Below are 14,286 nucleotides of genomic sequence, written 5' to 3'. Positions count from 1 at the left end.
ACCTCTGCCAGTAGGCAGAGGCGATGACGCACGCGCTCGCTGGGAGGCCTCCACCTCCTGCTTCCACCGAGGCGTTCCCGAGCCTCCCCCTCACACCACCGCGATGCCACGAACCCCCCTGGTGGCCCCTCTCTCCTCTCCCTCACTCGCTGCTCTCCCTTCCCTCTCCGCTCTCTCTCCCACGCGACCACCGAAAGCAGCCGGAGCCCGCCGCTCGCCGTAGCCGTGGCCACTGGCCACCACACCCCCTGCCGACATGACCATCGACTCCGGCTGCCTTGGAGCTCGCCGTCGTCGGCACCGGCCACCATAGGTTCGGCCACCACCACCACTCGACGCGCGCCAGCGAGAGCTCTCCAACGAGCCCAAGAACGACCTCGTCCGTGCCCTGTGGGCGTTTTCCGAGCCGCGCCACCGTCTCGGGCCTCGCTGGTGAGTTTGACCCCGCTGACCCTGTTTGACCACGGGTGGGCCCAGTTTGACCCCCCGGGTCAATGACAGGTGGGTCGAAGCACTGCTAATTAATCTAGGGTTAGTACTAATTTAATTAGTTAGACTAATGACACTGACACGCGGGACCCACTGGTCAAGTTTGACCTGGGCCACCCGTTGACCTGCTGACATCACTAATACGTCATGCTGATGCAGTAAATGTTTTCTGGAGTTTTAAATAAATCAGAAATGATTTATTTATTTCAAAAAATATCCAAAACTTCTAAAAATCATATAAAATCAACCGTAACTCCAAATGAAATAAATTATATATGAAAAATGATCAGAAAAATCCAATCTTTCCATCTGCATTGGTTTCATGCATGTTAGAACACTTTAAACTTGCCGTTTAGGTGAAACAAGTTAATGCACTAATATGACCTCTTATTTTGGGTTTGCATTTGAATCCTTGATTCAAATGAACTCAAACCAATCTGTTCTAAGTTGCATTAGCCAAACAAACTCATTTTGCCATGTCATGATCATGCATCATATTGTGCATTGCATTGATTGTGTTCCCTCTCGTTTGCCAGTGATTGTCCCCTCTCAGTAGACGATGTTCGACGATGAGTTCGATGACACCGATGAAGAACTATACTATCTTCAGAAGTGCCAGGCAAGCAAAACCCCCTTGTTCATTCCGATACAATCCCACTCTCTCGCTCCTGCTCTCTTTTACTGCATTAGGACAACAATGATTCATCTGTTACTTGCTGTGGTAGCTGAACCCCTTTATCCTCTGCATGACCTGTCATTGCCACAGTAAATAGATGAAACCCACTAGCATGAGTAGGAGTTGTTTGAGCCCTGATGTGCCTACCCATTCATGCTTGTTTGTCATGCCTGCTATTGCTTAGAGTTGTGTCAGGTCAGATTCATCGGGGATGAATTGGAATGTGGTGAACATGTCCTACTGTTGAGAGCTAAGTGTGTGAACACGATTTGGTAAAGGTAGCGGTGAGAGGCCATGTAGGAGTACATGGTGGGTTGTCTCATTGCAGCCGTCCTCAGGAACTGAGTTCTGTGTTTGTGATCCATGAACAGCTACTACCACACATTGGGTTCCGGTAACTCGACCCCTCTCGACTTATTAATCAACATGATCTCTGTCCAGGAGTTGCAACTAGTTTCTGGTGTTTGTAGGTTCTGTAGTAGTCTACCAAGTGGCATCCGGTACAGGTGGGCTTGGGACAGACTAGGCACCATGGCACGGTGTACCAAGCGTAGATCCACCCGTCGAGGTGGGCTTGGGAACCCTCCTCACATCGTTTGGGGCCATGAGCGACACCCCGGCCGGATCTCCTTGCGGATGGAACCCGAATAGGCGATAAACCTGGACGAGAGACTTGTGTGGTTAGTCAGGTCGTGGCCGACACCCTCGCTGGGCTTCCGCTTGAAGGTTGCCGAGTGCATTTCGTGTAAATGGCGATAAGTGGTGAGTGCGTGTGTGAAGAAGTACACCCCTGCAAGGTTAACATTATCTATTCGAATAGCCGTGTCCGCGGTAAAGGACTTCTGGGTTGCCTGTACAGTTCATAGATAACTTGAAGTGGATACTTTAAAATGCGCAAGATAAGCGTGAGTGCTATGGATGGCGTTCTCGTAGGGAGACGGGAGCGGATCCATAGTTGTGTATTGATATGGTGAATATGTGGACTCGCGTGCGCCACCTCAAAAGAGTTACTTGCAGTCGTAGTTCAGGTTAGCCACCGAGTCAAAGCTGGCTTGCTGCAGTTAAACCCCACCACCCCCTTTGTTGATAATGATGCATATGTGGTTAGTTCTGATGTAAGTCTTGCTGGGTACATTTGTACTCACGTTGCTTAATTTATGTTTTTGCAGAGAGACTTCAGTCTCGCTAGTAGTACCGCGTGGACTTCGACGTTTAGCTTGTTACCTCAGCTACGATCTTGTGCCCGGCAGGATCTGGTAGATAGTCAGGCTTCTCAGCCTTTTTCATTTGTAGATGTCTGTACCCAGACATGTTAAGCTTCCGCATGTGCTTTGACTTGTATGCTCTGATTGTTGGGTCATGAGACCCATGATTGTAATATCTTGCTCCTCGGAGCCTATTGAATAAAATACTTGAGTTGTAGAGTCATGTTGTGATGCCATGTTCTATTTGGACATATCGAGCATATTGTGTGTATGTTATTGAAATGCTTGGTATGTGTGGGATCTGACTAACTAGTTGTTTATCCTTGGTAGCCTCTCTTACCGGGAAATGTCTCCTAGTGCTTCCACTGAGCCTTGGTAGCTTGCTACTGCTCCGGAACACTTAGGCTAGCCGGCATGTGTCCTTCTTCGTTCCTGTGTCTGTCCCTTCGGGGAAATGTCACGCGGTGTCTACCGGAGTCCTGCTAGCCTGCTACAGCCCGGTTTACCGGAGTCCTGCTAGCCCAGTTGCTATAGCCGGGATTCACTCGCTGATGACCGACACGTTCGTTGTTGGGTCATGTATGCTTGTCCCTGTAAGTTAGTGCCACTTTGGGTTCATGACTAGCCATGTCAGCCCGGGTTCTTTGTCATATGGATGCTAGCGGCACTATCATATACGTGAGCCAAAAGGCGCAAACGGTCCCGGGCCAGGTAAGGTGGCACCCGTGGGAATACCGTGTGTGAGGCCGCAAAGTGATATGATGTGTTACATGCTAGATCAGTGTGACTTAGGATCGGGGTCCTGACAGATTTGGTATCAGAGCTTGACTGTCTGTAGGAGTACCAAGCCAACTAGTCGAAGTTGAGTCTAGAAATTCTTTAGTTATATAAGGGAATTGATTGTGGGATGGAACGTAAGGCTCTTTTAGTCCTTATACCTTATGCCTTCTGATCCGAGTCATCTTATCTTTCCTACAGGGTTAAGGAACTAGGCTTTCTCTTCTTTCTATCAGGATCATGTGTTACTAATCCGTAGACTTATAAGACTGTTGGATTTAAGCCTCTGTTCAGTTCCTACTACTTTCGTATGTTTACTATTGATCTCGAAATCTTGATATTGTGCTTCTGAGTGGCTATGCCACCATTTTTGTAGCATGTCTCCAATCTTTTGAGCATTTACAGCCGTTATGCTGTCCGAGTCATCCCAGGTTTCTAAACAGTCCGGTGCATTTGCAAATTCCTTCTTCCCGTTCCCGATGTCCTCTCTGGCCAGGTTAACCACACTAGACGGTGAGTTGAGGTACTCTATTGCCTCGACATTTATGTTGGAGTTATTATTATGACCCTAGGTGTCTCAGGGGATCATCTAGTAGTCTAGCCATGTTTTGTGTTCCCAGTGTGATCATTCTGGCCGTCATCCTCGAAAGCATCCCGTGATGCCACTTAGTTAGTAGGCATTTCACTTCTGGGTTTTGAACCCGAGATTCACCCTACTTACTTCATGTTGATAGTAATTGCTATCTCCCTTAGGTTATTAGTAACCTTTGCGATAGTCCTCGAAGTTCGTGGTATTTCCTTCTTCCAAATACTATGAACCACTTTATGGCAGAAGTTTGTTGGATCAAAAGATCACAACAGGAATATCCTCGATGAGTTCTCCATTATATATTGTGGCTCTGCCAGTTCTACCTTTCTGCATGGGTTATCCGGAAGAATCATGTTGAACATGTTCGACATGCTAATCTATGCATCCACAACTCAGAAAATCATATGTTCTTTTGAGTTGTCCCTCTTTACTTGTTTTCTAGCCCTTGTCTATCAATTGATAGTCAGGAGTAGTTATGCTTTCGTGTTCCTCGATGCCCACTACTCTTGTGGTCCGTCAAGTCATTCTATTACGGAATGACTAGGAGAAACAAACTCCAGTACCTCATCCACATCCGGGATTGGGTCAAAGTAGTTGTACCTCGTAGATCAAAATGCCAACCCAGCTTTTGTTCTGTTCTACCTTGTAGTATTACCATCTTTATATCGAGAATGCCATGGGAATTGCACACCATCCTATGAACTCTTGATACAGTGATACTTTCTCCATCATTATTCATTTCTCAGTCCCCATGTTGTTGCAACCGGAACGCCGATAGGTGAACTATGATGTGTGAAATCTATACTCCTAGCAACTCTGTTGCTTAGTGGTTAATGGACGAAAATCTCATTCTTTGTGTGTTGGTTATGGAATCATCATTCTAAGATTGATCGTGCTACCTAGTCCATATTTCCGGTGCACCCTCCGATCAATGAGTTAGGATTGTATCAATCCCTCGCTCTGTTGATCATATCGTCTTGCCCTGAAAAGCAAAATTGTTCTCGAGCTTAGTAACATGTCAGTGGTTCATGATTTTCCGAATGTCTTCTCGAAAGTATCACCAGGTTGTCACCTGACCGCTATGTTAAGCTCGTGATCAAGTTGGTTTGTCTATGAACCACCCCTTCTCCAAGAATCTGTGTCGGATAGCCGAAGCTAGTTGGTTAAGCTAAACAACAACTTGGAGAGTTGGAAGATAGAAGCTTGCCAACTTAGTTCATTTTAAGGGATATCTTTGTGTGTGTATGTTGAAGAAAGATGATATCTTCATTGATTGATCCTCGTGGTCAATTGTTGGATCTATTGTCTTACCCCAAACCTTTGATTTGAGTATGGGCTATCGTCAAATCAAATCAGAACCAACAATGTTCGTAATGTTGTCTTACTCATGGATTTTCCTTGAGCATACACCATTATATCTTTTGGGTCTGACCAATACTATCACCTTGTTCACATAGTTATGGAATTCCATCCATATGGAAACCTGGATGAATTGTTGTTGAGCCCATCAGCAGCATTTTGTCTCCTCCATGATTCGTGTTGAACATCCAGCTGGTGTTGGAAACTTGTGTAAGCATTTATTCATGCTAGCTCATGAAGCATATGTTTGGATGAAAGAAGTGACTTCCTCTAATTCATGTGCATTGGGAGCAAGTTGCCGCCGTGGATTCGAGAAAGTCAATGTTGCTTCCTCTGGAATCATCCCAAGTCAGTCATGCATACGTGCGAAGTATTCTGTGGTCTGGAGACTTGCAACCTTCATTCCATATGTATTCCGTAGCACACCAAGCCACTGATTGATTTGTTCAAGGAAAAGGAGTTTGTTGTGCTAATTCTAGATCATGCACAAGACTCCAATATTCTCGATGATGGTTCCCAACCAGAACTCGATAGTGTTTATTGTAAGACTTCTACGTGGTCATGCTTGTCTTGGACAGTGTGTTCACATGTATGTAGCAGAAACAACTCATGTTTTGGAGCTTGCTATCTTAGTTCATTTCTCGAGAATCTCGCAACGTCATCTCGTGGATTTGTGTTGCAAACTTTCATTTTACTTTCTAGGCTGCATGAGTCTAGATTATTCTGACACCAACCAGATCTGAATCTCAGGCAGATATGATGGTTGGAACATTTCCCAAGAACTATAATAATAGTCTTTCTGTAACCAGTTAAGTGGATGTCGTGGCCAACACGTCCAGCCGGAAGACCTATTACTGTAGTATCTTGATTAAGGAAGTTGGCCACCTCCCCATAAGGATTTCGTAGGATTTACTCCCCAGTTGTTCCTTATGGATTTTTGTGTTCCTGAAGTCTGACCTTTTACTTGATGTTCTAGATATCAAACCATATCTATGAATGGGATACACTAGCACATCAAGGAGAACATTAGAAGCGGAGTGCTAAATGGCTCTCGGTCGATTATCCAGATCTTGCGACCTTGGCATTGCTAAGGTGAAATCTGAGAAGGTGTTATCTTCCTTTGCATCTGCATCTTCCACCGGTATTCATCATGGTAGTATGATGTGCTGCCAGGATCCTCGCTTCGGAAATTGGTAAAACCTTGATGAATATGGAAATGCTCAAGTTCTTGAGAGCACGCGCAAGCAAAATCATCCCTTGTGTTGTTTTCAACAAGGTAATCCACATCATCCATTCTAACCCGGGTATGCCATTCTACCAAACTCCTCCAAATGATCGATTGTGATTTGCCTTAAGCTAGTATAAAGAGTTTCAATGATCTCTGAATCAAACGTAATTCTTTTTGCCACTTAAGGGGATATATCTACGAGTCACCATCCCTAAGGTGTCTCGATATGGTATCATGGCAACTCAACTCCTCGCTACGTTGACAACCGTTCACCACCCTCTTAGGTGTGGAATTGTTGTCTACCTAGTGAACCCTCATCATCTGTTCCACTCCATCCCTCTAGATGTGTGCTTTGTGTCTCAGTCTGAGAGATGGTTCTATGTCTCATTCCGTGAGTTAATCCTGAGTTGTTCGATCTTCGAGAAGATCGATCCTTCTAGAGTCTCCTTCTTCTCTTCTTGTCATGTCAGCTGGAGTTCTCAGAACAAAACGACAAGACAAAGATGGTGATCGAATCAACGCCCCTATGAAGTGCAACCTGGATCGTGAAGATTGTGCTAGTTTGCGTTCCCCTTCATCTTACCCTACGCTTGAATCTCGGGACGAGATTCTTGTTTAGTGGGGGTGAGTTGTCACAGCCCCAGTTCAAGCCTTGCTTGTCTTTGCATTGCATCCATGCATCATGTTTAATTTTCATGAAACTTGAAATGGGGATTGATTCAAGCCCTAGCACCAAATGAAATTCAAATAGGTTCAACCTAAAATCTTTTCAATGAAACCAAAATGCCCTTCATAAATGTTCACCATCTTTGGTCCTGGCTAAACCCTCTGCCAAAAATGGTTTCATATTTTTGGAGGCTATTCTGGATTTTTGAATTAATTCATAAGTATTTGAATTTGGACATTTAAATCTTATAATATTTTTAAATGTCCAAATAATCCTGAAAGTACTTGGGGGCTATTGGAAATAATTCAAATAGTGCCCACAATTTTTGTCAGGATTTTATAAAATGATTTCGTATTTTTACTAATTCAAAACATATCAAAAAATAGAAAACGGAACAAAAGTAGAAATTAGAGAGAGAGAGAGAGTAGCTGGGCCACTTACCTGGCCTTACCTGTAGCCGGCCCATTAGGCAGCCCAGCCCACCAGGCAGCCGTGCCATCTTCAACCTCTGCCAGTAGGCAGAGGCGATGATGCACGCGCTCGCTGGGAGGCCTCCACCTCCTGCTTCCACCGAGGCGTTCCCGAGCCTCCCCCTCACGCCACCGCGATGCCACGAACCCCCCGGTGGCCCCTCTCTCCTCTCCCTCACTCGCTGCTCTCCCTTCCCTCTCCGCTCTCTCTCCCACGCGACCACCGAAAGCAGCCGGAGCCCGTCGCTCGCCGTAGCCGTGGCCACTGGCCACCGCACCCCCTGCCGACATGACCATCGACTCTGGCCGCCGCCTTGGAGCTCGCCGTCATCGGCACCGGCCACCATAGGTCCGGCCACCACCACCACTCGACGCGCGCCAGCGAGAGCTCTCCAACGAGCCCAAGAACGGCCTCGTCCGTGCCCTGTGGGCGTTTTCCGAGCCGCGCCGCCGTCTCGGGCCTCGCCGGCGTCGAGTCGCCAGCGAGTTTGACCCCGCTGACCCTGTTTGACCACGGGTGGGGCCCAGTTTGACCCCCCGGGTCAATGACAGGTGGGTCCAAGCACTGCTAATTAATCTAGGGTTAGTACTAATTTAATTAGTTAGACTAATGACACTGACACGCGGGACCCACTGGTCAGGTTTGACCTGGGACACCCGTTGACCTGCTGACATCACTAATACATCATGCTGACGCAGTAAATGTTTTCTGGAGTTTTAAATAAATCAGAAATGATTTATTTATTTCAAAAAATATCCAAAACTTCTAAAAATCATATAAAATCAACCGTAACTCCAAATGAAATAAATTATGTATGAAAGATGATCAGAAAAATCCAATCTTTCCATCTGCATTGGTTTCATGCATGTTAGAACACTTTAACCTTGCTGTTTAGGTGAAACAAGTTAAGGCACTAATATGACCTCTTATTTTGGGTTTGCATTTGAATCCTTGATTCAAATGAACTCAAACCAATCTGTTCTAAGTTGCATTAGCCAAACAAACTCATTTTGCCCTGTCATGATCATGCATCATATTGTGCATTGCATTGATTGTGTTCCCTCTCATTTGCCGGTGATTGTCCCCTCTTAGTAGACGACGTTCGACGATGAGTTCGATGACACCGATGAAGAACTATACTATCTTCAGAAGTGCCAGGCAAGCAAAACCCCCTTGTTCATTCCGATACAATCCCACTCTCTCTCTCTTGCTCTCTTTTACTGCATTAGGACAACAACGATTCATCTGTTACTTGCTGCGGTAGCTGAACCCCTTTATCCTCTGCATGACCTGTCATTGCCACAATAAATAGATGAAACCCACTAGCATGAGTAGGAGTTGTTTGAGCCCTGATGTGCCTACTCATTCATGCTTGTTTGTCATGCCTGCTATTGCTTAGAGTTGTGTCAGGTCTGATTCATCGGGGATGAATTGGAATGTGGTGAACATGTCCTACTGTTGAGAGCTAAGTGTGTGAACACGATTTGGTAAAGGTAGCAGTGAGAGGCCATGTAGGAGTACATGGTGGGTTGTCTCATTGCAGCCGTCCTCAGGAACTGAGTTCTGTGTTTGTGATCCATGAACAGCTACTACCACACATTGGGTTCCGGTAACTCAACCCCTCTCGACTTATTAATCAACATGATCTCTGTCCAGGAGTTGCAACTAGTTTCTGGTGTTTGTAGGTTGTGTTAGTAGTCTACCAAGTGGCATCCGGTACAGGTGGGCTTGGGACAGACTAGGCACCGTGGCATGGTGTACCAAGCGTAGATCCACCTGTCGAGGTGGGCTTGGGAACCCTGCACACATCGTTTGGGGCCATGAGCGACACCCCGGCCGGATCTCCTTGCGGATGGAACCCGAATAGGCGATAAACCTGGACGAGAGACTTGTGTGGTTAGTCAGGTCGTGGCCGACACCCTTGTTGGGCTTCCGCTTGAAGGTTGCCGAGTACATGTCGTGTAAACGGCGGTAAGTGGTGAGAGCGTGTGTGAAGAAGTACACCCCTGCAGGGTTAACATTATCTATTCGAATAGCCGTGTCCGCGGTAAAGGACTTCTGGGTTGCCTGTACAGTTCATAGATAACTTGAAGTGGATACTCTAAAATACGCAAGATAAGCGTGAGTGCTATGGATGGCGTTCTCGTAGGGAGACGGGAGCGGATCCATAGTGGTGTATTGATATGGTGAATATGTGGACTCGCGTGCGCCACCTCAAAAGAGTTACTTGCAGTCATAGTTCAGGTTAGCCACCGAGTCAAAGCTGGCTTGCTGTAGTTAAACCCCACCACCCCCTTTGTTGATAATGATGCATATGTAGTTAGTTCTGATGTAAGTCTTGCTGGGTACATTTGTACTCACGTTGCTTAATTTATGTTTTTGCAGAGAGACTTCAGTCTCGCTAGTAGTACCACGTGGACTTCGACGTTTAGCTTGTTACCTTAGCTACGATCTTGTGCCCTCGGCAGGATCTGGTAGATAGTCAGGCTTCTCAGCCTTTTTCATTTGTAGATGTCTGTACCCAGACATGTTAAGCTTCCGCATGTGCTTTGACTTGTATGCTCTGATTGTTGGGTCATGAGACCCATGATTGTAATATCTCACTCCTCGGAGCCTATTGAATAAAATACTTGAGTTGTATAGTCATGTTGTGATGCCATGTTGTATTTGCACATATCGAGCATATTGTGTGTATGTTATTGAAATGCTTGGTGTGTGTGGGATCTGACTAACTAGTTGTTTATCCTTGGTAGCCTCTCTTACCGGGAAATGTCTCCTAGTGCTTCCACTGAGTCTTGGTAGCTTGCTACTGCTCCGGAACACTTAGGCTGGCCGGCATGTGTCCTTCTTCGTTCCTGTGTCTGTCCCTTCAGGGAAATGTCACACGGTGTCTACCGGAGTCCTGCTAGCCTGCTACAGCCCAGTTTACCGGAGTCCTGCTAGCCCAGTTGCTACATCCCGGATTTACTCGCTGATGACCGACATGTTCGTTGTTGGGTCATGTATGCATGTCCCTGTAAGTTAGTGCCACTTTGGGTTCACGACTAGCCATGTCAGCCCGGGTTCTTTGTCATATGGATGCTAGCGGCACTATCATATACGTGAGCGAAAAGGCGCAAACGGTCCCGGGCCAGGTAAGGTGGCACCCGTGGGAATACCGTGCGTGAGGCCGCAAAGTGATATGATGTGTTACATGCTAGATCAGTGTGACATAGGATCGGGGTCCTGGCATTTGGCCACAGTGTGAGGTGGGACATATGTTAATGTGTTTGTTGTATGTAACTAGCACCTCGAATCCTCGATACTAGTACTATATACTAGTAGGGTGACATGGGACAGAACAAGCATTCACGTCCAGGAGTATGGCACACGCCACCAACACGACTTCCATTTGACACCATATTTCTTGGAGTCCATGCTACAGCTATCTCTTCAACCTCGTCGTTTCTCTAACTCAGCCATCACGCGGCGGGCGAGGTGGGGGTTTGCCGATAGTCGATTTCCTCAACTGCGGTCCCACTTGTAAGGCCAACTCCAACGCACTACCCCAAACGGACCTCCGTTTTGCTTGGATTCTGTCCGTTTGGGTAGGGCAATGGGGTCGTGTCCGGGCCATTTCTCGGATGCGGTGGCCGTGCGCCCAACGCGCGGACGCATCCCGGTTGCGTACATTTTTCTTTGCAAACACATATCTTTTTTTCATCATTGATTTTTGGTACATGGGAATACATCACCAAAATTTGACTAGAAAAGCAAGACCAAAGAAAACAAGAACCGCAAGAATACATTTTAGAAGATATCCAACTTCCATAACTGCTCCTGTAAGTTGGATTAGTGCATTCTTGATGCATTCATTGTTGATCTGCGGAGGCTCGATCTTGTGTGCTTCTTTCTTCTTTGAGTGTAAAGAAGTAGACATTGCTTCCTTGCATCTAGTCTCATGTCTAGCCTCTATTCTATCAACAAGTGCACTAGTCTCATCTCTAGCCTCTATGCTAGCTAAAAGTGCTAGAACATCTACTAAATTGCGCTCTATCAATATATCGATGTACTCTTCTTCCCCATACCAAAACTTGCATCCATTCTACACAATAAAAGCACAACTAGTTTAATCCGAGAGCACAACCGAAGATTTGGTCGAGTTCTTCCTCCTTTTGCCGACACGTGGGACATCCAGCATCCAGGTCGTGTCATGCAAGAAAATGGAATGGTAGTCGAAGCCACGTGATGTGCATCTTGGGTTAAACTGTAAATACAATCTTACTACTCTTGAGTAACTCCAAAAGCGGCCATCGAAGATCTTTATTGGATTTTTTTTTCATCACCAGCACGTCGAGATGAAAGATGTGCAGGTTCAGTGGGTCCTCCTGAGTTTTCACTGACATGTGGGACCGCATATGAGCAAACAGACGATGGGCTCCACGCGTCTACTGGCTGGCTGAGAAGAGAGATAGAGGAGGGCTAAGCACGGACTCCAGGAAATTTGTTCTACGTAACCAACCCCTCGATATAGGCTCGATATAGCAGGGTGGCATGGGCCATAATTAGCATTCACGTCTAGCAGTAGGGCACACGCCACCCACACGAGTCCCATCCGACACCAATTTTCTTGGAGTCTGTGCTACAACCATCTCTTCTCCCTCCTGTTTTCTCAACCATCACGCAGTGGGCGAAGTGGGGGTTTGCCGATAACTGTGGTCCCACTTGTAAGTGAAAATGCAACACAACACGCATTCCCCCTTGAGCGGCATGCCGGACCAACCATGTGGGGGTGCGACGCGAACACGACAGGCTTTTCCTTTTGAACTTGTAACTTGTAAAATTTGGTTCTGCTCCATGGCGCGATGGATAGATAGAAATAATGATTTTCCTTAGAGTAATGAGAAGTTTGGTTCTGGCACGGTTCATGCATGGAGTACGTACGAAAATTATGAAGTTGTTGCGAAAGGTAAGATAATTACTAGTAGTACCATATACTACTGCATGGATTTGACGGAAAGATAAAAATACATACGGATCCATCAATGACATCCTCACGCCCTAGTGCACCGGGTCACCAACCGACGTGTGAGGAGCAGCGGCGTTGGCGGCGAGCTCAACGTGCTTCTGAACAATCCCATCCAAGGTTACCCCGCGGTCTAAGAAGGCCAGCATCCTATCGTCCTCCTCTTGCATGTAGTAGTCCTTGTGGAAGATTTGCGCGTAGACGTGGGTGATTATGTTGATGGTGTCTTGTTGCGCCAGGCGCTGCGCGGTGAGCGCGACCTTGAGGTGGACATTCTTCAGCGTGACGGCAGGCAGTCGTAGGGCCAGCAGTGCGTCGAAGAGGTTGTCACCATAGTGGCCGTTGAGGGTGGCGGGCATCACAGAGCCTGGGCGCGTGGGCTCGAGGCATACGTCAAGGTCGTCCGCGAGCTTCTTGACGATGGTGAACTGATGTCTACTACACAACCTTCTTCTTGTAGACGTTGTTGGGCCTGCAAGTGCACAGGTTTGTAGGATAGTAGCAAATTTCCCTCAAGTGGATGACCTAAGGTTTATGAATCCGTGGGAGGCGTAGGATGAAGATGGTCTCTCTCAAACTACTCTGCAACCAAATAACAAAGAGTCTCTTGTGTACCCAACACACCCAATACAATGGTAGATTGTATAGGTGCACTAGTTCGGCGAAGAGATGGTGATACTAGTGCAATATAGATAGTAGATATAGGTTTTTGTAATCTGAAAATATAAAAACAGAAAGGTAACTAATGATAAAAGTGAGCGTAAACGGTATTGCAATGATAGGAAACAAGGCCTAGGGTTCTACTTTCACTAGTGCAAGTTCTCTCAACAATAATAACATAGATAGATCATATAACAATCCCTCAACATGAAACAAAGAGTCACTCCAAAGCCACTAATAGCGGAGAACAAACGAAGAGATTATGGTAGGGTACAAAACCACCTCAAAGTTATTCTTTCGGAACAATCTATTCAAGAGTTCGTACTAGAATAACACCATAAGACACAAATCAACCAAAACCCTAATGTCACCTTGATACTCCATTGACACCTCAAGTATCCGTGGGCATGATTATACGATATGCATTACACAATCTCATATTCATCCAACCAACACAAAGTACTTCAAGCAGTGCCCCAAAGTTTCTACCGGAGAGTCAAGAAAACGTGTGCCAACCCCAATGCATAGGTTCATGGGCAGAACCCACAAGTTGGTCACCAAAACATACATCAAGTGGCACGTGATATCCCATTGTCACCACAGATAAACACGGCAAGACATACATCAAGTGTTCTCAAATCAAAGACTCAATCCGATAAGATAACTTCAAGAGGGAAACTCAATTCATCACAGGAGAGTAGAGGGGGAGAAACATCATAAGATCCAACTATAATAACAAAGCTCGCGATACATCAAGATCATGCCATAGAAAGAACACGAGAGAGCGAGATATCAAACACATAGCTACTGGTACATATCCTTAGCCCCGAGGGTGAACTACTCCCTCCTCGTCATGGATAGCGTCGGGATGATGAAGATGGCCACCGGTGATGGGTTCCCCCTCCGGCAGGGTGCCGGAATGGGCTCCCGAGAGGTTTTTGATGGCTACAGAGGCTTACGGCGCCGGAACTCCTAATCTATCTTGATATTCGATGTTTTCAGGGTACGTAGGCTTATATAGGTGAAAGAAGTCGGTCGGGAGGTGCTCGAGGGGCCCACGAGACAGGGGGTGCGCCTAGTAGGGGGGGGGGCGCCCCCCTATCTCCTGGCCTCCTCGAGGATCTTCTGGCTTGAACTCCAAGTCTCCAGGATGATATAAT

The sequence above is a fragment of the Triticum aestivum genome, chromosome 4B, assembly GCF_018294505.1.
Source record: "Triticum aestivum cultivar Chinese Spring chromosome 4B, IWGSC CS RefSeq v2.1, whole genome shotgun sequence".
Classification (NCBI taxonomy): Eukaryota; Viridiplantae; Streptophyta; class Magnoliopsida; order Poales; family Poaceae; genus Triticum; species Triticum aestivum.
Note: the sequence above shows the minus strand (reverse complement) of the source record.